This window comes from Gallus gallus, chromosome 4 (genome assembly GCF_016699485.2).
Source record: "Gallus gallus isolate bGalGal1 chromosome 4, bGalGal1.mat.broiler.GRCg7b, whole genome shotgun sequence".
NCBI lineage: Eukaryota > Metazoa > Chordata > Aves > Galliformes > Phasianidae > Gallus > Gallus gallus.
In genome coordinates, this window is record NC_052535.1 from 90,092,261 (window position 1) to 90,111,827 (window position 19,567).

Genomic DNA, 19,567 nt, shown 5'->3' on the forward strand with positions numbered 1-19,567 from the left:
GCTCTACTCTCCCTACACAATATTTATAGTGGAAACCCATCCTGAGGTGGTTCTGAAATGAGATCCAAAAGTATGACAGACAGTTTAATTGAGGAAGAGGGAAAAGAAGGAGGGAGGAAAAGACAAAAAGTGGATGCAAAGGTTAGAGAGAAGAAGAAAAGCATTCACTCTTCCAAATTCCACCAGGATCTCTTCTTCATTCATTTCACCCTGCAGAGAGAAATAGAACAAAAAGCTGTAGGCAAGAATAATAATTAAAAAAAAAAAAAAGCATTCTTTTTAACCTGATTTTCACTTTAATATTTATGTGACAGTAAATACTGGAAATACTTCAAAACCAGGTCCGGAGAGGTGAGGAGTTCCTATCCAGATACAGAAGACCAACGGAGCTAAAAGAGTTGGCTTCTAAACAAGGAGAACCAAACTCCAGATTTAGCACTACCAGAGATCACAGTGTCCAGGGAGATCCTAAGTCAATGTCTGGTATGTTTTGTTTCCAACAATAGCAGAAGAACAAACAGTGCACAGAGTGAGAAAAGACAAAGCTTCCTGGCTAATGGGTAGATTTGGTAAAGTTTAGAGGTCCAGCAGGGCAAGCAGGCTGAAATGTGGATGTTCTTCCAAAGCTGTCTCAAATTGTTGTCAGCATCTGGAGAGAGGGTAAAATGACAGAAAGCAATGGGATGCTGCAGGATCCAGATTGGAACCACATGAAAGTGGGAGAGTGTTTTTCAAAGAGGGAAATTCCAGAAGGGAAGTGGAGTTTCTGTAGCCGACATCACTCCTCATCAGGCTAAACTGATGGGTAAGTGAAGACATCAGCACTGACTTCAGCAGCTCTGCTGCCTGATGTGCACCCAACCAACTCATCAGTCCACAGCCCTCCAAGAGGAACGGTTGGCTGATCCCATTGCATGGGGGAACTCACTGACAGGACATAGCTGTGCTTGGGAAATACATTGGCTTTGCCAGCTGAGCACAGCCCAAGGAATCTATCTATCAGCCGACCCTTATGGCTCCTCTGGAATCCTCTCACAGACTTCTGTTACTGCAGAAATTTGGGAAGACTTGAGTTCATTTTCCTCTTAATGTTCTTCTTTTTCCCCCCCAGCAATCAGAATTTTCCACGGTCCCACTTTGTCACATATTTTTCCAGCATGTTTCTTGCAGTGATCTGAAAATGAGGCAGAGGTCCTCTCTGCCTCCACACCTCAGGTACAGAGGGACAGCTTTGTCTCCTGGACAACCCCATCTGCAGGGACCTGGGGAAGAGTCAGGGGGGAACCGCAGCAGGTATGTTATATTGCAGGTAGAGATACCTGGAGAGTCTGAGAGCAGGTTAAGTGGCATTTCTCTTCTTGTTTTTTTTGGCTCTTCATTGGGTTAGGGTTGAGGTTAGGGTTAGGGTTAAGTTTACGGTTAGAGTTAGGGTTAAGGTTAGGGTGGGGGTGAGTGGGTTAAGGTTAAGGTTAGGGTTAAGGCTATGGTTAAGTTTAGGGTTAGGGTAAGGGTGAGGGTTAGGGTTAGAGATCGATAGTGCAGATAATGCAACCATTTGCAAAGACATGGTAAGTCACAGCAGTGAGCCAATGGGCCAGATGCAGCCTGCAACTATAGGTCCTTGTTCATATCTTCTGTCCTGACATCTAACATGAGCTTAGATACCAAAAATGTTAAAGTCAGCAATTCAGACAGCTTGCTACAAGGACTACCTAGATGTTACGGCATGTGCTTTTAATTGGAACAGTAACCTTGGTCTGGAAAGTTCTGTAGAGGCAAACTTAAGAGATTTGCACTGGAGAAACAGCTTAGGAGCAGGGTTAGTGGTCAGACACAGACACTGGATGCAGGTCTTTCAGCTTGCTGGTTGGAGGCAATACCACCTCACTTGGGAGGCAGAGGAACTAAGGAGGGCTCTGAGTGTGCCCCAGTCTTCCTATTTTGATGTCTCAGCAGATAGAAGCCCATAAAAAGATGTTTACATTTGGCTAGCTCTCACTCTCTGCATTCTAATACAGTGGAGATATTGGCATTTCCTCTCTTCACTGTGGGTTTGTCTATACTGTGAGTACTTTAGGGAGGTGTCACCTCCTACGTACAGCACCTGGTAGAGCACAGCCCTTTAGCCTGCAGCTTTCAGGCTGCTCAGAAATAGCACTGTTGCAAAACCAGCCTTGGACTGGGCTGCTCAGCACTGTGCTCATGCAAAACCCAGAGCCAGCTCTGATCCCGTGGTGAGAGGCACTCAGTCTGCCATGATTCCTAACTCAAACCCAACATCTCTTTGGCAGCTGCGGAGCTGAGAGTTTGCACTGTTCACCCCTGACTCATCCCATGGAACAAGAGGAGCAGCAGGAGGAGAACCCACATGTCCTGATGATGGAATAGAATTTCAAGTTAAAAGGAATAAGGGCTTGTGGAAATCCCTCACACTATCTTTAGCCTACTGCTTTTGTAATTGTGTCAAGTCTGGATGGGGAGAGAGAGACACCACTGTTGTCACCCAGAGAGATGCAGTCTGTCAAGTCTCATTTAGGCTGATTTTAACATGCTCCTGATCCAAGGCTTCTGGTGCCTTGTGCTTCACTTGGAAATAACAGAAAACGCCTCTTTGTCTCTTTGTGGTGTGAAATCAGTCGTTCTCACTCTGGTTAAGCTCTACAGGGCAAAGCAGAATGGCCACTCAGAGAGTATTAACACTCCCATAAAGAACATATCTACATTTTTAAGAGGAAAAAAAGACCATGTAGAAATATGTGATGTCCATCAGTCACAAAGACCTCAAGCAGAACAAGGGTTTAACACTGAATTTGAACTATCACGCTCAGCAAAAACTCTATGCACAGACTGTGTCCTTGTTGCTGTTTCTGCCGTTTAGAAGCAAAAATTAAGTACACCTTAAGGATGAGAAAATCCTTTTCTGTACTCTGAGAGTTAGGCCAACCACAAGCACGATGTCCTGGCAAGGATATCTTGGATATGCTCAGGAAAACCCAAACTAAATATGAATATATCATAGAATCATAGAATAACCTCATGTACATGTATATTTTAAAGTCTAGATGATGTAGATGTTAGAGGATGCACTGGGCAATAGGGTGTGATGCCAGAGACTCTAGCTGATTGCAGTGAGACTGGGCCCACTACACTAACACATCCTGACCAGTGTCTTTACAACATGCTGACCATTGGCAGGTTGTAGAATTGGGTCTTATATCATATATTACTTTCTTCAGCCTCTGGGTGTTCACTTTGAGAGTGAAGTTGGGATTCTTATGATGTAACTTAGGCAGGATAGAAGTTAAACAGGACTGTGTCGTACTTCTATGCATCAAGGCTCCTTCTATAGCACGTGGAGAAAGAAATCTCCAGTTTATTTGGGAACAAGATTGCATAGAAAAGAAGGAGAAAAATATATATTCTGAATCTCCAGTTAATTGCACAAAGCAGTACTGGAAGGGGCATGATCTGCAATATCTGTCTTCTGCAAAGCTTCTGAGTATTTCAGCCCTCTCTGACAAGTGTTTGATGGAATTAATATTCAGATCATCCACTCTGGGAGAGTCCGTCCTTCAGCCATAGCATCAGAAAGCTCGCTATTCCCTGAGTTTTCATTCCTAACTCTCCATCTAGATCTTCCTTTCTGTAATGTAACCCTGGCTTCTCACCTGGTTGTCGTACACCCCATGACGTGGTGATCCCGTGGCAGTGGAAAAGTTAACTTTTCCATCAAAAGATGGCATTCATTTCAGCCACGGATGTATGTTGATTTACAGTCTAATGAAAAAGTCTTGGAAAACTCTTCTCCATCAAGAAATTCTAGAATTGAAGCCCATGTATAACCCGTCCTCAGCTTTAGCTGAACTTGTGGTAGTCCCTTCTGTCCCCAGAGCCCTTAGCCAGCATTCTTTTATGTTTGTTTAATTGACTCATCCTCAGGGAACAAAAGTTCCAATTACAAGTACAAAGGGTTTTGTGAGCAGGAACGAGCTTTGAAAAGCCCACAGAATTGAAATGTGTATTGCTTGCAAAATGTCAGACTCTGTGAGGCTCACCCACTTCTAACAGAGTCCCGTTCCTCTTGCTATGCTCCTGCATGGGCATGGAGTGCAGTTCCTGGAAGCAGAGTGTATCTCCGGGTAATACCATTTTCTTGGTGTCAGATGGATGTCTGGCTGTTATTTTTCAATTTTCCCTGTCTGTGGGTATTTAGGACAGATCACCCTTTGGCTCATATTTGGGTTATAGTCCTATGTGCCCCAGCTTTCTTCATTTTTTAAGTGTCTTTTCATATTCACAGGAAAAAGGAGAAAGAGTGGACTCATTACCAATATCCAAGGGAAAGTTTTACTGATCATCTAGTTACAGATAGTGTGCCTCCAGAAAGGACAGAAATGGCAGTGAAGGATGGGCCACCTCTGTAGTCAACCAACATCTTTATTCTAATGGGTTTAAAACAGAAGTTTTTGGCCCATGCAAAGCCACTAAACACAATAATTGATGTCTTTCATGTGTCCTGGTAAGAAGCCAAGCATCAAAGAGCAACTCAAACAGTGCTGCTCAGAACAAGCCTGTTCTAGAGCTGGCTTGATGCATCTGCCTCATGCAGGCCTTAAAACACATCCTCAGAGCACGTCCATACTGATGACAACAGAGGCTGAGACTTTGGAACACGTTTTAACCCTGGGATAGTGCCTGTATTTCATCTCAGAAGGACATATAGCAGGATGTGAATGGATGTGAATACTTTGCTCACATCCATGGAAGTACGTATGCACACTTGGGATGTACTAGAGTGAAGGGAGCGTATAAACAGGAGGGGGAACGGCTGTTTACAAGGGTGGATAGTGACAGGACAAGGGGGAATGGTTTTAAACTGAGACAGGGGAGGTTTAGGTTGGATATTAGGAGGAAGTTTTTCACACAGAAGGTGGTGATGCACTGGAACAGGTTGCCCAAGGAGGTTGTGGATGTCCCATCCCTGGGGCAGGCTGGATGTGGCTCTGGGCAGCCTGGTCTGGTGGTTTGCGACCCTGCACATAGCAGGGGGTTGGAATCAGATGATCATTGTGGTCCTTTTCAACCCAGGCCATTCTATGGTTCTATGATTCTATGATTCCCTCTCTTTCCTAGGTCAAATGGGAGACAGGGAAAGGGAGAAATCTGCTTCAGGGCGGTCTGTCCATTCTCTGCCCTAGGAGGCAGTCAGACAACCTCAGACACCTTCCAAGTCACCAAAGTCAATTTTAATAAATAAAAACCACAATAATAATACAATAAATGGAGGTATCTCAGTCAAAATGCAAAAGAGAATATTACTGTGTGGTATCTTACTGGTTGGTACAGTCGGTGAATGATTTGACTTGACAGGTCACCCTCTAATGACCTGCTCTCCCATGGCTTTCCCAAAACCATATGTTAAGGGGGAACAACTTCTGGGCCAGTGCTCATTTAGCTTAAGAAATCTCCCCCGCTTGATTCCTTGCCATGAAACAGAGTTAAATTGGGACCCATGCTGGGGAGCTGCCTAATCAGATATCTAATAAGGAAGAACTGACCTTGAACCACGTTTCTATTGTGCTGGGACTGCTGTAGCACTGGGAGAGGTAAAATACCCTTTCAATACCTCTACACCTGTCCCTGAGACCTCTTGGTAGGAGGTCTTCTGGTTTCAGGGAGTTCCTGGCATGATCACAAGTGCTGGCAGAGATGCACATTGTGAAGCCACCCTTGAGTAACCTCCTAAAGACCCCTGAAGGGACACTTGCTCCTTGGTGACTCTCTTTGACATCAGCTAAGAGGGAGGAAATGATAGATTATTAACCAGGGAATTCCACGAAGCAGAGGTCAATCTGCAGTTCAGGCCTTAGTGGCCTCTGGATATCATAGGACCAGCTTTCTCCTTTGCCCACTTACTTCTGATGTGCACGTTTATTACTAGAGCAGATTTATGACGGCTGAACCCCGACCCCTCATTATGCAATGTCTGAATCAGAAGTTGGTGAAAAAAGCACTGGAAAAGTGAAGTCTATGAAGTCCCATAACATCCTTAGCTGAAAGGATAAAAAAAAAAGGATATATGTAAAGGAATTTAAATTTTTGATGTGGAGGCTTAGTATATAACATATAAAGTTCTGAAATCCATTCAGACACCCTGAGCTACAAAGAACATTCAGGGAAAGCATCATTAAATACTTGTCCTGCTTTTACATTCTTTCTTAGGCATCTGCTATGGACCATCAATAGAAGACGTTAAATAAGATGGACCGTTATTCCAACTAAGCCAGTGTTGCTCCCATGAGCACTGAAGAATGGAATGAGATTTACAAATAAACTTTCAAACAGCCACTGGGAACCGGACTCCAATTCTTTCCAGTAGCTGTTGTTTTGTTGTGCTGGATGTGCTCCGCTGGTCAGAACAAATACTGCCTGTTTGGTACCCTGAAAACCCTCTGCAGACCCTCTGGTCCCTGGGCTGACAAGTGAAGTGACATAATTAGCCAACACACAGATTAGATCCATGCTCTGATCTCTTTAATGCATACAGGGAAAAAAAGAAAAAAGAAAAAAGAAAAAAGAAAAAAAAAAGAAAGAAAAAAGGAAATTTTAAAAAGCAAATGAGCGTTTCTCACAATTAAAAAGGAAGGGAGAAAGATCAATGCAAAACAAGACACGAAAAATCATTTCATGCAACAATCCAATAACAGGAATGTTCCCAACAACACACTGGTAGGGTTTTGGTCACATTGAACCCGTCTTTCTCTCTTTAGACTGTTCCATAGCCTCAGAGAATTTATTGGAAAGTATTGTTTCCTGAAATTCCTTTCTCGGTATTCACTCTAAATTAGCTCTTTTCTTAATTGTCTCCCATTATTTTTTCCCTTTCTCTCAGTCCTGGTCCACTTCTTCACCGCTGCCAACTCTTGCAATTGTACCGTAAGTCTTGCAATATTTAGTGTTTTACTGTAATCCTCAGCATCTGGAAGCAAGTGGTTGTGCAAGGATTCCAGCTTTCATTAAAGAAGACTTTAGCCTGAAAATGTGACTGGAGTGCACTGTAAAGAGAAAAATAAAAAGGGAAAGGGAAAAGAAAAAAAAGAAAAAGGGAAAAGAAAAGGGGAACGGGAAAGGTAAAGGGAAAGAAAAAAAGAAAAAGAAAAGAAAAGAAAAAAAAGGAAAAGGAAAAAAGAAAAGGAAAAGGCACTGCATGGAATAAGAAATCAAACCTTGAACTTGAAAGTAGTGATGCCAATTATAAACCTACCTAATCAACCAAAAGTTGGTCTGGTTGTCTAAAGTGGTCATCTGCTGCCCTGAAATTTTATCAGAAAGATGTTGGCATCTCCATAGGGTGATTCAACAAACTGCTTTTTTGGTAGGACTTCAGGATGACAAAAATCACTTCCCAGAGGGGTGGCCCTCTCTTTCTGGCTTTCTCAGGAGCCTCGACAGCATCACAAAAGGCTTCACTTATTTCTGAGTCTGTTCCATAAGATCTATTTGCCCTGGTATAGTGAGAAACAAGTCCAAGATTTTAACAGTGCATACTGCATGTTCTGGGTTTACTTAACTATACGTAAATTTGTGTTAAACTCAGCACAACTGGGTCCTAGTCTATATGCAAGTTGCCTTCAGGATATCATAAATAAAAATAAAGAATGAAGACGTCAAGAATATGGGCAAAGTTCTCCCTTATCTTGTAACATCTAGCTTCTGGTCAACATGAGAAGACATTTTGTTGTTAATTAGTATACTGCGCTTTCCCATAAAAGACAATAGCCACAGAGAAAGGTCAACAACAATGATGACAACCCCATAAAATCCTGAGAGAAGATGAGATTGTGCTGTTCTGCTGGCAGGGATTAGAGAGCAAGGGAATTCTCTGGCATTGACTTCATGCCAAGTAGTTCAGGACCTTTTTATCCACCTCATTGGATTATCCACAGGAAGCCTTCTGACTCATTAACTCCATTCAGAAGGTCAAATAGGATTTTCAGCAACTTTAACCTCCCCTCAGCAAGTGGTTATGGGCTGCAGAGATCTCCCTGATTTCTGTCACAGCGCAATGATCTCGGAAAAGATATCGTGGAAAACTTTGGCTTTGCTTTATTTTATGAGTGTTTAGCACATATATATTTTTTTTTCCACAAAATATGAGGATACAGACTTGGGGATTTGCATCCCTGCTGGGGATACTTTAGAACTGTAACAGCTTTCTTCCGTGGAGCTCTGGTAGGAATTTATGTAGCATGAAGACCTTCATGGGAACTGTAAAACAGGACTAAGATAGGATGGGTCACGTGAAGAGCAGCAGTACCTTGGTCTGCATAGGTGTAACTCGTTTCATTCACTGAAGGAAAATTACTTTTTGGAAGCTCTTGATCTACACCCAGAGGAACATTGCAGTGTTCTTGTTGAATGCTCCAGGGATAAGATAGTAGCAGACAACAAAATGGAGACAGGCACCCAGAGAACCATGAGAATCAGCTGTGAAATCAGCCGAGTGGTTTGGACGTGTCTTTGATTGCTGAGTTTGGAGAGCCTTAAAACTTGGAAGAAACTGTAGCACAATCCCTACAGGCAATGGAGGGCACTGGGAAGGGAGCTGTCAATACTCTGAGGGAGGCCGAAGTGTGGACCAGTGGTGGGACGTCATTAACCCAACTGCCCTGCACTGACTGGTCACAGCAGCGTCCTGCTATGTGATAAAGAATCATAGAATCATGAGATATCCCAAGTTGGAAACGACCCACAAGGATTGCTGAGCCCAACTCATGGCTCACACAGGACCACCCAAAATTCAAAACCTCTGTCCAAGAGAGTCATCCAAACACTTCTTGTACTTGAGCAGCTTGGTGCTGTGGACACTTCCATGGCATTTTTGAACTGCTTGTCAACGGAGTGTTCAGAACACATCTGGGCCAGGCTTTGGATAAGGTTGCTATGGAACATGGCTGTGCATTAAGGGTTTTCATAGGAATCCTGACCATCCCCAACACGGACAGTCCCTATGCCGTTCCCTGATCCGTGGCCAGGAGATGATGGGGAGATGCTGGCCCAAACCCAGGACAGGCAGCACAAAAACTGCAGGGAATGGCTCACTGCTGGCCATGACGTCAGCCAGCACCCCAGCCCTGTTTCTTTATGAGCGTAGCTGTGGCCCATGTGTGGGGGGAATCTCTCCCCACTGCATTTCTAAACAGAGCGTGAGTGTTTTGACTCTGTAACATCTCAAGCAGCTGTGCTTTGTTATTAATTTCTGTGCTGTCTGGTTTGCATTCGCACCTTGGGAATCAGTGCCTTTTTGTTGGGTCGGATCAGACCAGAGACCTCGAGCTCTGCTATCACTTAATCAGTTGTTTTGGTATCAGGTTCCTGCTAACCTTGGAAAAAGACTTGGGCATTGGGTATGGATTTTGTGATTATGTGTCTTCTGTCCTGTGGAAATCACCTTCTCTACGCTATATTGCTGCTTAAAAAATGCTACACACAGTGTAGGGAACCAAAGATGTTCATTAAGGAACTTGGGAGCTGTTTCCACTCTGCATGCAGCTGGAATTTAGTAGTGTTTAGTAGAGACTTCTACATAGAAGTCCATGCACTGAGTCCTCTTACCAAAGGGGGAAAACATCTCCTGGACTCATGGATGTATACAACTTCAAAGATCTTTGTGTTATGTAATACAGATACAACGATATATCTGCCTTAGTAGAAGGCAGTGATCACCCTGGTATAGAAACACTGATCCATTCGTGGTGGTGTTTTAGAAGACAAGTGAGAGATCATGCTGAAAACACTATGAAAGCAATTTGGTTTCCAAAGTGAATGCCTTCAAAGTCAGAGGCAGAAACAGCTTGGGTTCTGTGCATCAAAAGGAAGGTTTTGCACGAAAAAAAAAAAAAAAAGAAAGAAAGAAAGAAAAAAGAATCATATGAAAAAGATCACATGAAAAAAATACAAGGAAGAAAGTATTCTGCAACCTGGAAGGAAAGGACAGGAGGGGAAGCAAAGCAGGGCAGCTGGGCTAGGAAAAATGAGGTGAGAAGTGAGAGTAGTTTGCTGCTTTTCTGCAGGGCAGGACCTCTCTCGTAGGGACTGCTGTTAGAACCTAGATGGCTCTTTGCAAGAGGCTTCAGCTGTGCATGAGTTAGGAAGATAAATGCAGGAGAACTGGGGTGAGATTGAGCTGTTCTGTGAATGAATTTCTGCTTAAGTGACCAAATCGATCATTCTGAATTCCAACCCTTTCAGTCTGTACACGGCAGTAGGAGGGTGCAAAATGCAGCGTTGCAGAGATGCATGAACCTCAAAAATTAGCCAGAGCCCAAAGGATTTACATACACTCTTGTTACTTGGGGAAGAGATACTGGCAGCAGGAAAAGGTGTGCTTAATTGTGCTTAATGACAGCCTATTGACCAAATCCTCCCTCCTCCTTTGCTGGGATTTATTTATCTGTCCCTAGAAGACGAGGCTGTCCTGGTGCTCCTTGTATGCCACCAACACGTGAAGGCTTCAGACAATGCAGAGGTTGCAGAAGAATCATGGATGATAATATGCCTTAGAGTGCAGTTATAAAAATGAGGTGAAGATGGGAGAACAGCCCAGCTGGGCAAGAGGAGCCAAGAATGGTGGTATAGGAAGGGTTGGTGCAATGGTCTGAATGTGCCTTGCGGCTGTATGGGGGGCATTGCATGGTGGGCACTGCATGGAAGCTGGCATGATCTACACCTGTGCCCTAATTCAGCCTTTCTGCAGGAGTGCCCAATGTGAAGAGCTGGGGGGGGGAGGCGGGGGGAAGGGGAAAAGAGAAAAAACACACATTGAAATGCATTGAGTGAAGGTTTGTATTTAGCAGCATTTCATGGGACCACGCTCTTGCAGGAAGAAGGGGAAAAAATCAATGCAAGCTGCAGATAGAGAACTGATGTCAGCTGTTATCCTCTTAGAAAAGCCTGGGACAATGGCTCTGAATTAGGACGAGCCTGAAAGGCATCCCGGTACCATGTGCCCTGTCCTGCAGCCCTATGGACAACAAAACCTGGTCCCTCCGTGCCAGGAGGAGAGCGAGGCAAGAAAAGAAAGCAGAGGGAGGGCCGGCAGTGAGAGAAACCCATCCTGAATGCACCATCAGATAAGGTCTCCTGAAATGAGCCCTTTTTTTCTACAAAAATCTTTTCTTTCTTTCCTCTGTGAGCGGTAGCAATGGGAGGAAATAGATAATTAGAGGGCCTTGCAAAATGGCCCCACTGTTGTCCCTGGGCTGAGAAGGTGCGCTGGCAGGAGAGCAGAGCAGCGAGGCAGACCTTTATCTCTTCCTAATGACTTGCAATGAAAAGGGTTTTTTTTTCCCCAAAGCCCCATGCTCAGCCTTCTAACCCTGGGAAGATTTTGCTCTCAAGGGCTGGAGAATAAGTCCTCTTGTCCACTGGTGGATAAATGGGCTGCACTGTTGCGGCTGCGTTTTGTGCCACCAATGGCCCTGGCTGCCCATGAAAGAGGAGAAGCCGGAAGAATTGATTGCAGGCACAAAGGTGTCCCCTCATTCTCCTTTCACTTCTCCTTCCCCGTCCTCCAAGGGTTTCTCTTTTTAGTCCTTTTGGGGGTACAAAGGGGTCTGACCTGCAGTCAGTGTTGGGTTCCTCTCTAGAAGAAGGACATTGAGGCCCTGGAGCGTGTCCAGAGAAGGGGAATGGAGCTGTGAGGGGTCTGGAGTACAAGTTTTATGGGGAGCAGCTGTGGGAACTGGGATGGGTCAGTCTGGAGAAGAGGAGCTCAGGGGAGACCTCATCGCTCACTACAGCTCCCTGAATGGAGGCTGTCTTCTTCCAGGTAACAGCAATGGGACAAGAGGTGATGACCTCACACTGTGCCAGGGGAGGGTCTGGTTGGGTACTAGGAAATATTTCTTCTCCAAAAGAGTGGCATGTGGGGACATGGTTAGTGGGCATGGTGGAGATGAGTTGGGATTGGACTTGGTCATCTTAGATGTCTAAATCTCAATGCTCCCTATTGATTCTAATTCTAATCCTTTACTCTTTCTACCCCTCTCTAAGGCTCCTTCAGTGGGCTGACCTCAGATGCTCCACAGTCTCCATCGTCCTTGTGCAAATCCAGGCCTGAACTGGGATGTCCTCGGCCTTAAGTCAGTACAGGTTTAGGTTTTCTTGCCCAGTTCAGCAACCAGAACCCTTCTGTCCCTGCCACCCAATCCCTCCTTGCCATCTCTTGCCTCAGTTTCCCCATTTGTAGAAGAAATGGTGATCTCTTTCCTGACCTTCAAGGAGAGCTCAGGTCCACTGAGATGGGTAAAATCTTCCCTTTAATCCTGCTGACAGCAGAGACTTGGAATAGGATGAGCAACTCCCATCGATTGGCACAACCATATGCTATATGGCCATAGCTGTCTCCAGCTGTATCCCATGCAGATCACAGAAGGAGGTTGGAAAAGACCTCTAAGATCATCAAATTCAACCATCAGCTCATCACCACAATGCCCTCTTAGAATCATGGAATCTTTAAGGCTGGAGAAGACCTCTAAAATCACCAAGTCCAACCATAACCCATCCCTCTTATGCCATTTTATTGAATGTCTTTGGAGGAAGACTAGCAGTAGGTTGCCTTGTCTCACACTACTACCTCATGGCCTGGGGAAGAAGAAGTGGCAGATAAAGTCCTTACCTTGCTGGCCAAAAACCTTTCATAGCATTGTAATTTTTTGCTGTTGCAAATACTAATGTGTTTTTCCCCAGCAAGCTGCATTGCAGAACGAGTGGACTCTGCTTCTATTCCTCATCCCATGTCTGTATAATATTGCCTTTCTCTTTGCCTCCACCATTGTTCCAGTGTGAAGAAAATGACAGAGCTATGTGCCAATGAGGTATTAGTCTCAGGGATGCTCAGCCCATGCTTTATGCTTCCTTTAGTGCCCTTGCAAAGCATCAGCAGATGCAAGCAGAAGCAGCCAGCAGCTCCCCTTGCCCCGAGGTTAATGATGCCAGCACTATGCAGAACTGCACCATCAATGGGGAACTGCTACCATGTGGGCTGGGGCAAAGGAAGGAGGGAAGGAAGAAGAAGATGGAAGGAGAAGAAGGCAGAGAATGGGGAGAAAGGCTGGGTAGAAGATTTCTGAGCCTTGCCAAAGGTTTTAGGTAGAGAAGGGAAAAAAAGAAGGGAGTAAAGGTTAGTGTTGTCTCAGACTGTTACCTCCTGGATTAGGTCAGCCTCCCTTCAGGGATCATTTTCAACACTGTGTTGTTTCTGTTTGATGGGCAGTGTTAACAACAAATGCATTGGGTGTACCTGAAACTCTTATCATAGAATCACAGAAACATTAAGGTTGGGAAATATCTCTGATATTACCAAGTCCAACTGTCAACCCATGCCTACTACCATGCCCATGCTAACCACCATATCCATTAAACCATGTTCCTCAGTCCCACATCTCCATGATTCTTGAGTACCTCCAAGGACAGGGACTCCCCCAGCTCCCTGGGCAGCAGATGTTCTCAGCTCACACTTGGCTTTGAATCTTACTGTCCATTTCACACTAGAGAGGGATCTGCAAGCCGCTCAGCATCCAGCCAGCAGTTCCAGGTGTTTGAGCAGCAGGAGTCACCTCTACCTTCCAACCTTCTCCTGCTAATGTGAGTGCGTGTGGAAGATACATTGTGATGGAGAGGTTCTGGAGTCTTCTGGATAGCTCTGCTAATGAAAACCTGATTCCAGAGCCTGGACCACAGCGTGATGCAGGGAAAGCCAACCCACCTCATTTCATAGAACCATAGAATGGCCTGGGTTGAAAACAAACTCAAAGATCATCCAGTTTCAACCCCCCTGCCATGGGCAGGGTCTCCAACCGCTTCATCTCTGCCTACACCGTCTGCTCTGATTATTCCTTTTCCTTTAACCTTAACTGAAGGTCTTTCTTCATTCATGCTGAGTTGTTGACTGTGACTGGAGACTCAGAATCACACCACTGCCATTAAAACAAATGGTGGCCAATACACATGTGCCATGCATAGAGAGCAGGAGAGAAACACAGGGCATAGGGAAACTTCACGTTGTATGAAAGACTTAAAGCATACACCCAAAATCTTGACTGCCTCTGGAGCCCAGCAAGGGTAGTAATCATGGCAGCAAATAAGTTGTCATCTGCAGGGCTAGGCAAGGTCAGGAGAATGTTGGTGAAATGTTCTTTTCAGTGTTATTTTCACTGCGATCAAAATGGCTAAAAATAAGCAGGATGACATCCGCGCTATTTTTATTTAGATCTCAGTAATTGAAACACATGGACAAAAGTCCTGCGTTTGATTTTCTTTCATGTGGAATTTACTCTTCCTTCCAAACACACACACACACGAAAAAATTATATGTGTGTATGCATGTGTTTGAATATGCGACAGTCCCATTTATATTCTGTGTTTTACTTATTAAAAACAAAGTTTCAGTCGAAATAAAACATGTGCTGGGCCAGCCAATAATTGTTATTTATTTAGCCAGATGTCACCTCTTGGCGAATGACTGTGCACTTTGGGTTTTAGTCATAAAAAAATAATACATTAAAACTGTGGAATGTTCCCCAAAGTGGAAACTCTGCATAGATGGACACGAGGGAGGCTGCAACCCTGGGCCCCTCCCTGTCCACAGTGCTTCACTCACACCTCTTTCCTGGCTCAGTCCTGGACCACCCCAAGTCGGTCCCTCCGAGACGTGGCCATGGGGACAGCTCAGCCCTGGGACTGCGTTTGGGGTGAGATTGCATCCAGCTGGGCTTGGTCACCTCCAGACCTTTTCACGCTATTTCAAACACTTTGAGTTGGAAAAAAAACAAACAAACACAAAAACAGCAGAAAATGTAACCGTGTGCTAAGAGGAGAGTCAGGCCTGGCTGCCACATGGCATGGATGTGGACTTCTACGATGAGGGACAAGGCCTGAGCAGCACAAGTGCCAGCCAACCTGTCCCCATTGGTCCTCAACCCTCTCATATTTAGGTCTGTAGTCAGGCCTTGAATTCATGTCGAGATCTGTCAGTGGAAATGCAATCCACTCAAAATTCTACATGAAAAGGTAAAAGATTCATTTCATTAATGATAGGAAAAGAAGCAAAATTGCTTCTCCCAAAGTTTCTCCTTCCAAGGGGGATCTGTAAGAAAGAAAGGCACTGTTGTGATGGGACAAGGGGAAATTATTTCCTACTAAAAGACAGGAGATTTAGACTGGATATAAGGAAAAAGTTATTGACAATAAAGGTAAATGTGCACTGGCACAGGCTGCCTAGAGAGGTGGTGGTGCACCATCCTTGGAGACATCCAGGGTCAAACTGGACAGGACTCTGAGCACCTGATGGAGCTGTGGGTGTCTCTGTTCATTGCAGGGAATGGGACCAAATGGCCTCTAAAAGTCCCTTCCAACTAAAAAAATCCTATGAGTCCATTTGAGAGTTGTTCTGCCAATGGACAGAAGACCAAGGCCTGAGTTAGGCACTGGGGTTCCCTATGCAATGCACGAGGAGAGCGGGCATCTGTTCTGCTGCAAATTACATTAGTCTGCTACTGTGGCATTAAAAAAGCATCTGTAGGGAGGAGGAAAACGGAGTCTGCGAGAGCAGAGCTGGAGGTTATACATGGACTTGGACAGGTCCCAAGGAATGTCACCAGCCTATTAAGGAAGCATTTATATCAACCACAAGTTGCTTAATGTTTACTATGTTAAATAAGCCACATTCCATGGAACTCTTTGTTCTTGTGTGTTTAGGGGGAAAAAGTGATACCTATAAGCAGTGCTCTCCAAGCTTTAGTAGATTTTTCTCTGTCTGCTGTATTCAGGTGGCTTTTGTGCAGAGAACTGCTCCTTGCAGAGCATGCCTTGCCCAACCCCAAGGTGGGAATTAAGCTCTTTGCCTGAGAAGTGATATTATCAGCTCTGCTCTCAAAGAAACCCCATTGTGCCTGAATAGAGCTGGAGTAAGTGGGGATAGAGGCGAAGAGACCATAATGACTCCTTTTTGAAGCCACACAAAAGGCAGCCAGGACTTCAGCAGGAAACCTGAGGAGTTGAGAGGCAGCACCGAGGTCTCAGTGGACATGGGGTATTTATTCTCCTTCTCTTTGCTGGCCCTGGAGGGTTTGTGGAGCGGCCAGAGCAAGCAGCGAGCAAGTAACCGCCTGCCTGATAAAGGCAGAATTGATGATGGTAGGTGAGCATGGGGAGGGTTTTTGCATTAGATTTGGGCCAGGGCCAATGGACTTAATCATCGTGGCTCCCAGGCGGGCTTGCAGTAGCTCCAAATCATGCCCTTGTTTGCTCAGCCACGTTGGGGTTGAGAAAACATGAGTGAGGTCAACAGAAAAGTCTTGTGAATGGAGGGGCTTTGTCGTTGTCAGGAGATGTAATGTTTTCTTTGCAGAGTGTTAGAAAGAGGAGAGAAAGGGATCCAGACTGGCAGATCTCAGCCATGGAGGCGCAGCCATTCTATGGTTCTATGACTTAGAATCATAGAACGGTGAAAACATGTATTTTCTCTTCATAGAATCAGAATGGCCTGGGTTGAAAAGGACCACAGTGACCATCCAGTTCCAACCCCATGCTATGTGCAGGATCGCAAACCAGCAGGCCAGGCTGCCCAGAGCCACATCCAGCCTGGCCTTGAATGCCTCCAGGGATGGGGCATCCACAACCTCCTTGGGCAACCTGTTCAGTGCGTCACCACCCTCTGGGTGAAAAACTTCCTCCTAATATCCAACCTAAACCTCCCCTGTCTCAGTTTAAAACCATTCCCCCTTGTCCTGTCACTATCCACCCTTGTAAACAGCCATTCCCCCTCCTGTTTATACGCTCCCTTCAAGTATTGGAAGGCCACAATGAGGCCTCGTTGGAGCCTTCTCTTCTCTAAGCTAAACAAGCCCAGTTCCCTCAACCTTTCTTCATTGGAGACTTCTACAGCTCTCATGACTTTTGCCTTCCGCACTCCTCTGCAGCATCCCATGTCCTGTCCCATACGTAGGACCATTGCTGGAGTTACACAATGATCACGGATTTGTCCCACTGCCATTCCACCACATGCACTACATTCTCTCCTAAATATCTGTGCCCAGAAATGAGGCTCTGTTTGTCTGTGGTGCCTGCAAGCTGTCCCATGTTTTGCATTGAGCTCTGGGTGCTACAAAGCCATGGCTGCAGCAAGGGCTTGTGTGTTTGCAGAGATGGCAAACAAGGTTCTTCAGCCCTTGGGCTCTTGAGCCGACACGGCTTTTCCTCTGTTTTTGAGGCAGAGCACATGACATCTCTTGTGTTGCGGGATCCAAGATAAAATTTACAGCTGTGGTATAAGTGGTTTCAGATTAGTACCCAGTAACTCCACCAAGAAATCTCCACCAGGCAAACAAATGCTGTTTACTGCAGAAACAGCTGCTGAACATGGTGGAGAAGGAAAGTTCCCAAAAGAAGATGAAGAAAGTCCTGCATGGAGAGAGGAAAAAGAGAAAAGCTTGGGGATGAGACAAGTTGTTGAGTTTGCACAGTAGGAGGAAATGACTCCAGCTCTCAAGAGCAGTGATGTGACAGAGAGGAGAGGAGGAAAAAAAGAGGGGGAATCAGTAGAGGAAAAAAAGAGGGAGATGTGAAAGGGAGCGTTTTCCATGCTGTAGGTCATGTTTTCATCATAGAAAGTAAGTCTGGAAAGTATCTCAGACCAGACTGCAACTCAGAAACAAATCTAAACTGTTGTACAAAGGTATTTAACTGCATATCAACTTCCTGAGATGGAAAAACATAGAATCATGAAGGTTAGAAAAGACCACTGAGATCATCTCGTCCTACCATCAACCCATCGCCACGTGCCCACCATCACCACCATGTCCTCCGTGGTACCATGGAGGTACCATAACCCTCTTAGCAAAGCTAGTCCAGTTTTTTTGCATTGAGATGTTTTCTTCCTTGTCTTCCTTGAAGCTCTCACTGAAATTTAAATGCAGCGTTCCCTTTTAAGCACCACAGTCATGGAAGCCTGAGAAAAAAAATGCAGAGTGATAACAGGAATAAATAAACTGCTAGGCAGAATCTTCCCCATGCTTAACCTGTGGACCCAGAACTGGTTGCCTCATTTTGCCACAGCAGATGAAATCTGGAATTAAACCCACACGTGCTTCACTGCTATGGACAAACATCACCATTTGCTTTTCACAGTGAGGGAAATGTGCTGTAGGAAAGGGAAATGCTCAGACCATGCATGAATCCAGGAACAACTGCAGATTCCGTAGCTTTCCTTCCTTGGGAAGTTTTGGATGCCTTTCTCCACTCCCCAGTGAAGGCCTTTAATCATTCCATCGCAGAATCATTAAGGTTGGAAAAGACCACTAAGACCATCAAGTCCAACCATCAACCCATCACCACCGTGCCCACTAACCATGTCTGTCAGACAAGGATTGCTCAACACTGCTCAGAGAGGTCACCCACCAACATCTGCTTTCAGCCCACAGCTCCTGATCAGTGCTACTCAGAGTCTGTAAAAGAAATTAGTCTTTACCTGGTATTCTTGCAGCATGAGGCCACTAAGACTCTTGGAAGTAGCTTTATTTCTAAATAGTCATCTGTTCTGTTTTGTTTTCCCAGGGATTTAAACACCAATAAAAAATTAATTGCACTTACAGAAAGCTTTCTTTGCAGGAGTACATTTATCAATGGATCCTTGCATCATGCCAGCAGCAATTCTAGGCTCCCAGCGCTACACAGCTGCCAGATCTTTCCCCCTCCCTTCTCTTCTGTGGGGGTCAGAAGGTACTTTTCCAGACAGGGAAGCAAGAGTCAAGATTGTGTCAAACCTGCTGTGTTGCATGGGTGGTGAAAGCTGCCTTGTGATACTGAGGTCATAGGAGGAGCCAGGACTGCATGGATGGTTCAGATCCATCTAGTTTTACCTCTAATTTAACAAGAAGACTCTAAACCAGTTCCAAGGCTGTATTCATTAACTGTCTGCTTTTGTATCTGATGTTTCACATTTAAAGTTGGCTGTAAGGTGAGGTTCCCAGTGAACCTCCTTTAGGCCTTGTTCTTCATTGAGCCCTGGAATGTCCTGACTTGTGTCAAGGCCATTTGTGTGATGACTCCAGGACCTTGCCATAGAGAAACTCCATGTGACAAAACTCTGCTGTTGTCTTAAATAACTATTCAGGTGACAGGAACATGATAAAATTAGTGTTGGGAATACTCAGGTGTACAGAACAAGCCTAACGGCTGCATCATTGCTGGGAGGGGTATCCGTATACTTGCAAGCCCAGAGAAAGAACAAAAGGCAGAATCATTAGAGCTCTTATTTACTGACACATGTCCGTGCTCAAAAACAAATAACGGCAGAGAAAGACAATGCAGGAAACATATGACGAAGCAGCAGAAAGCCAGAACAATGATCTGTGTCAAGAGTTTCCAGGCGATGTCAGCACGTCTCTGGAACCCTGGGCAGAGCTCAGCACGCAAGGCCTGCCCAGTTCTCCCTTCCTGTCCATTTGGAGCGGGTTCTGTTGGGTTGGGTGCTTCCCACAGCAAGATCATCCATTATGCTTCACGT

General features: G+C 45.1%; 1 long non-coding RNA gene across 1 annotated transcript; it reads right to left on the bottom strand.

Moving 5' to 3' along the window:
- Positions 1–6,317: 6,317 nt before the first annotated feature.
- Positions 6,318–13,642, bottom strand: LOC121110681. The gene is made up of 3 exons (XR_005859808.1): positions 13,465–13,642; positions 7,265–7,505; positions 6,318–7,055 (listed from the first exon to the last, which is right to left on the bottom strand). It is a non-coding gene; the product is annotated as an uncharacterized LOC121110681 (long non-coding RNA).
- Between the last annotated feature and the right edge of the window lie 5,925 nt (positions 13,643–19,567).